This window comes from Gallinula chloropus, assembly GCF_964237585.1.
Source record: "Gallinula chloropus genome assembly, chromosome: 5".
NCBI lineage: Eukaryota > Metazoa > Chordata > Aves > Gruiformes > Rallidae > Gallinula > Gallinula chloropus.
The window spans coordinates 52,518,186-52,524,108 of record NC_140090.1 but is presented as its reverse complement, the minus strand read 5'-3'; the positions used below and the strand labels follow the sequence as shown (position 1 = coordinate 52,524,108).

General features: G+C 40.8%; 1 protein-coding gene across 1 annotated transcript in view; it reads left to right on the top strand.

Annotated features, from left to right (window-relative positions):
* WAPL (WAPL cohesin release factor) overlaps positions 1–5,923 on the top strand; it is a 150,853-nt gene that overhangs the window by 30,261 nt on the left and 114,669 nt on the right. The gene's annotated exons all lie outside the window — the stretch shown is intronic.

Sequence of the window (5,923 nt, the reverse complement as noted above, 5' to 3'; positions counted from 1 at the left end):
ATTGCTCTCAGTCCTGAAACTCTCCTAAACCAATCTGTGTGTCAAATTAAAATGCAAAAGTTTGAAAATACAGTCACTTGACCTAGGGAGAAGAGACGGACGGTTAATTACCTCTTTCAGCAGAATAAGGAAAAAATCCATTTTTAATTTTCCGATATAAATCACTTCGTCCCCAGAATCCTTTTCTATTTTGTCATGTGCTCTCCAGTCTCTTTTCCCTCCCTGCTACATTCTGCTATCCTCTTTAATATGTTATCCATCCAATTTAGTTTGTAAGCACCTTGGCTCAGGATATTTCTCTGTTTAATTTTCTGTAATACACTGCATACATCCAGGTTTTATTAAATAAAAATAATCAGACCACGTTTTTACTATCCAAATAATAAAGTAGCTACTGGTTCTTTGTTATAAATTAGGATCAAACTGAAACACCCAATCCAACATCCTATGTGATAAAGTCTTCTGGAGTGTTTGAAAATTCCATATGATTTTTAAATGTCCACTGTATTATGTGGGCCTGGTGTGATCACATCGAGATTTTAAGTTGAATTTCATATTTTAAAAAACTTTAAAAATTAGCTTGGAACATCTTTTTATTCTTTACTTTTAAGCAGGCCAATAAAACTTTGTTGTCCTAATAGTAAACTAGGATACACAAGCAGGAAGAGAACTTCTGTACTTCTTTGGTTCAGGCTTGTGGGATGGGACGGAGAATATTTTTAGCAAGCCCAAAGAAATTCCATCCTGAAGTGTCATCACAACAGATTCTCACCTTCACACTTTTAAGGAAATTTTCTATCTGTTTAGTATTTAACAGCTGAGAAAGGGTTTTGATAAAACTTACCTGGGAAAACCTTCTGAACAGCTCTCTTGGGTGACTGCAAATAACAACTCTAACATTTACATAAGCACTCCACTGCACTTAACAGATTATTACAAAAATGATGGGGATTTCCTTCTTGAATAATAACATGAAAGAGAATTGCCTTTGAACTGCTAAACAGCTGTTTAATGCACAAGAACATGTTGTTTTGATAGTTTGCAACATATTGGTGTACTTTGCCAGTAGACATTCCTCCCTGCCTTCTGCCCATGTAACTGCTGAAAAACACTGCTTCTACAGTCCTTTCAGTAGTAAATAATTAGCTAAAGGAATAAAAAGAACATTTTAAAGTTTTCATTATGATGTAGATTATTGCATTACAGCAGTAAATGTATACATGCAGCTTAAATGTCCATCCAGAGTTCTATAAATGCCAGCTTTGCCAGCAGAACTACTTGCTACAGCTTTTAGTGACAGAAAACACTTACTGTTGGGGCTCTAAGAGGCAGGTCCATCAGTGTGTAGGCATTGGCTTCTGAGTCATTCCATGCATTGCAGGACTCCACAGTTCTGGTGCTGTTGAGGTCCTCAGAGGAACAAGAGATCCCCTTTGAATGGGGTGATTATTCAGGTGAACAAGATCTAAGCAAAAACAAAGAAGGAACAGCTCTCCTCTGAATTTATGTCAGCCAATTTACCTTTTTGATCGTGTGTAAAGCAGGTTGCTAACTTCTCTGGAATAACGTGAGGTCCAGTGCAGAGTTTCCCACTAGAGCTTCAGATTCCTTCTCTCCATCCTCAGCTTAGCAAAGGGCAGCAGCAGGGGCTTCCATTTAAATACAGGAGATGGCAGGGTCCGCACATGCCCAGTTTGAAGCTTGTTCCATCCAGATTCCAGCTTCATTTAATGCCAGTATAAAACTGATGCTCACCTAAAAGTGACAGATTTCTATCTGAATTTTAATGCTATATCCCCCTTATCCCTGTATGAAAACAAAGAAGTTAAAAGGTTGACTTCACGGTGTTAAATATTAGACCTTACTGTTCATTTTCACTGTATTCGTGAATTAGTTTTCTGTAGTCAGCTTTTAAAGAAAATGTATGTGTACAGTTCTGCTGAAATTGTCTGAACTCAACTAGATTTTTATAGTTAACAATGTGCTTGTGTGCACTTCTGTCTTGTAGAATTTAGGTCATGGTATTTGTTGGTCCACTTCTAAAAATAAACAAAAAAATAGGGATAAAATCCACTGACATCATCCTTTTCTGCTTTTCGGTTTAAAAAACAAACAAAGAAAATCCCCACACAAATACTTTAGGCAGAGAACAGCAAATAACCACTTGCTTCAAGAGTTTTCTGCTTTCTTTTTCAGTTGTGTGTAGTTAGGGCATGCATGAACAGATTCTTATTCACACAAATCTTCGTTTACATTTGAATTGCTGTATTCCCAGTTGAGGGCCCATTACTGCGGTAAAGTGAAGTTTAATTGCAATAGAGAATTAGACACAGGGTGTGAAAAAGCTGCTCTAGCAGATACTGCAGCTAGTTCAGACCTTCCACCCACCGTCAAAATGACCCTAATGCAAGCTATTAGCTTCGTTGCAGTTGGTAATAAAAATAGATGATGTGAACTGTTTCTGGAAAGCCTTTGTGAGAAATGTATGATAGTAACAGTGGGAACTGTATTCCTCCAGTTCTATGTGGATTTCTCTTCTTCCATGCCTTTCGTTAAGTTAGCACTTGCAGTGCCCAGCTGTAAATCGAGGGAAATGTGGTTGCATTTCTTTGCACAACAGGAGCTGTGCCTCTACATCAAAGGCACTCACCTATAGCGCTGCAGGTTCCCTTTGGCTGGTAGTCATTTAAGGGAGACAGCGCTTACCTTGTGTCACTGGGCCCCCGAACATGCACCAGAGGAGACACATATTCTACAGGCTCTCAAACGGTAAGACCTTAAAAATAATTATTAGTAGACCAGTTGTGAAAGGCAGAGGGATTTCATCAAGTGTCCCTGCCATGCAGCGTTAGGTAGACACAACCACGCCAGGTTGAAACTCGCTGTGACAGAACTGTGCCCAGAGGTGGCTGATCACCTGACGGTTTTCAACTTTGTCAATGCCTGAGATTCCACTGCAATTTTCTAGGGCATGCTCTCCCCCCCTTCTCTGTGTGTGACACCAGACACATGAATGTCAGGGCAATGGTGGATGTGACATTAATGGTACAAACTTCAGAAGCCATTGATGTGAACTCCAAATCCTCCACTCTGCGTTCCTGCATGCCTTGTGCTCGCATACAGGATACTGTAGGTATGAAACAGCCAACAGTGGTGTTGGACCTTTTTGGAAACTATTTTTGCATTTTACTATTAAAAAGGCAGGAGGTGGCATCACAGAAATCCACAACATGAAACTGGCAAAAGCTCATACTACCTTCAAATAAAACTTACCAAGCAAGAAGAGCAGAAAGAACATTTTAATGATTGAAATATAGAGAAAGGAGGCAATAGGAGCCTTATGTTCAAAGAAGTTGGGTACAGTGAGATCGTGCTCTTATCAAACTGATAAGACATAAAATTTGAGACATATAATCTTCAAGGACGTGAATACTTGATCACAGGTGTTTTTTAACTCGTTATTCTAATGGTTTTTGCTCAAATGCTCTTAGTTTTCTGGTTTATCTCTTAGTTTTGCACAATGCCAACTCTCAGTGTGTTTGCATACAGCTTGTATGTTGTTTTCTTTTTGCCTGGGTCACAGATTATGTTTTCCTTTCTTTTTATTTCCTCTCATCCTAATAACAAGTTAATGCACTGAAAATACTTCATTTCCAGTTAACATGGAAGCATCCAATTTTTCACATTTGTAGAGGAGCTCATAAAATCAGGGAATATAGCAATTATTAAAGTAAATCAGGCATTACAGAATCTGTGGTCTTTTTTCATTACACTTGGCATTGTTGTACATCCCTTTTCAGATAGATTAATTTGATTCATTCAGCAGCTCCTGAGAGTGTATTATAAAAGAATATGCAATATAGAAGAGAGAAAGAGTTACCAGTGAGAATTGGATGCTAGTCCAAAGAGGGCTATCCTTCCATAGACCCTGGGGCCTGCTTTTGTGAATGTGATACATGTAGCATTCTTGCAAGCTAGGTGAAATTCTGAAAATTGGACCCTAACATGTGTCCAGCGGAACTCTTCTCCTATGATTGCAGTTGTCCGATCCTGTGTTATAGCCGATGGCTTGAGGCATTTCAGCTGACCTATTTTATATGTAAAGCCTCAGCTTCCATGGAGGGAGAGGACTCACGTCCTAGAACTGCACAAGTGAAGAATCAGCCATCTCACTCTCTGTGCTGAGGGCTTGGGAAGTCATCAAGCAAATCATTCGCAAAACTTTTTTCTAGCTCATCCGAACTTTTTCATACATTTCTCTCACAGTTTTGTGTGTGGAACATGCTGGAAACCACCTGGTTTACGGTCCAGGCCTAAATTGCCTTCCAGCCACTTCTGGAGAATAGAAAACCTGCCCAGAGTTCATCTCTAAATTTTGTCACATTGAATGGTGAGAACATCCTTTCTGGTTTTAGAGACACGACTTCCACCTGCACCTCTCAGTACCAATAATTAGCTTCTCTTCATAGCCTTGTATAAATTACAGGCAAAAATAGCAGAAAGACAATGAACTTTTAATCGTGGTTTTACGCCGGCTGAGAGCTGAGATCCACGCAGCTGCCTGCTCCTTAAAGGAAAAGAGCAGGGGAAGAGGGAAGAGTGGGGGGTGAGAGGCAAGGGAAGGGAAAAGGAAGGGGCAAATAACCCCAAACCCAAGAAACTAAGAGGCCCGTGGGTTGGGATAAGGATAGTTTACTAAGATAACAGAAAGATACAATATAACAATGCTAACAGGACTTTAGAGCGAAAATATATGAAGCTGTTGATACACAATGCAGTTTCTCACCAAACCACACAACTCAGGCCGTGCCACCCAGAGCCGTTCCAGAACCCAACCGTCCCCCAAGAACCGCGTGTCCCAGAGCCGCCCTCGGCCTTCCTCCCGTCAGCCCCAGATATCCTGGGCAGGACGTAACTGGCGTGGAATACTCTCTTTGGCCAGTTTGGGTCACCTGTCCTGGCTTCGCCCCTCCTTTCTCATGAAGAGCTGAGAAAGTCCTTGACTGACTGACAGCAACTAACATCATCAGGGTGTTATCAGCACTACTCCCATTTTAACTCTCAAACACAGCATTCTATCCACTGCTACAAATGAAGTTAACTCCATCCTGACCAAAACCAGGACAATAAATTACAGGCAAAAATAGCAAAAAGACAATGGACTTTTAATCGGGAGAAGAAGCTGAGGGGAGGCCTTATCACGCTCTACAACTGCCTCAAAGGAGGTTGTAGTGAGGTAGGTGTTGGTCTCTAGCAATAGGACAAAAAGAAACGGCCTGAAGTTGCATCAGGGAAGGTTTATATTGGATAGAATGAAATAAATCTTCACCAAAACAGTGGTCAGGCATTGGAACAGACTGCCCAGAGAAGCGGAGGAGTCACCATCCCTGAAGGTGTTAAAAAACTGCATAGATGTTGCGCTTTGGGATTTGGTTTAGTATCAGGGTGGTGTTGAGTTACCAGTTGCACTTTTTATTCCAACCTGAAAAATTCCATTTTTCTGTGACTTTGGGGCCCTTCCATAAAACTGAGAAAATTGTGTAACAGAATAAGGGAAAGATAATGCATGGGTAAAATTTAATTCAAGTCCAAATATGCAGAGGAGCTCATTCACACTGAGTGAAAGGGAGCAGCAGCATCCTCTTCTTTAGCTGGGAGCTCTGTGTGGAATTGGGTTTTAGCTTATTTGCAGGAGTACAGAGTGGACTGAAAGAAAAGGTAATCTGGTGCTTAGAAGATAAACAGAGTTAGAAGACCAGGGGTCTAGTCAGGCTGGTGTTAACATCCCTGAAGTATATTTACAAAATCTCACCTGGGCTTCCTTAAACTTTCCGTAAGATCTCCTAGGCTTCCAAGGCCGGCATGAAGAAAGAGAAATAGACTGCTCAGTAATGGGAAAGGTGAACTCCCACTCCTCTGAATG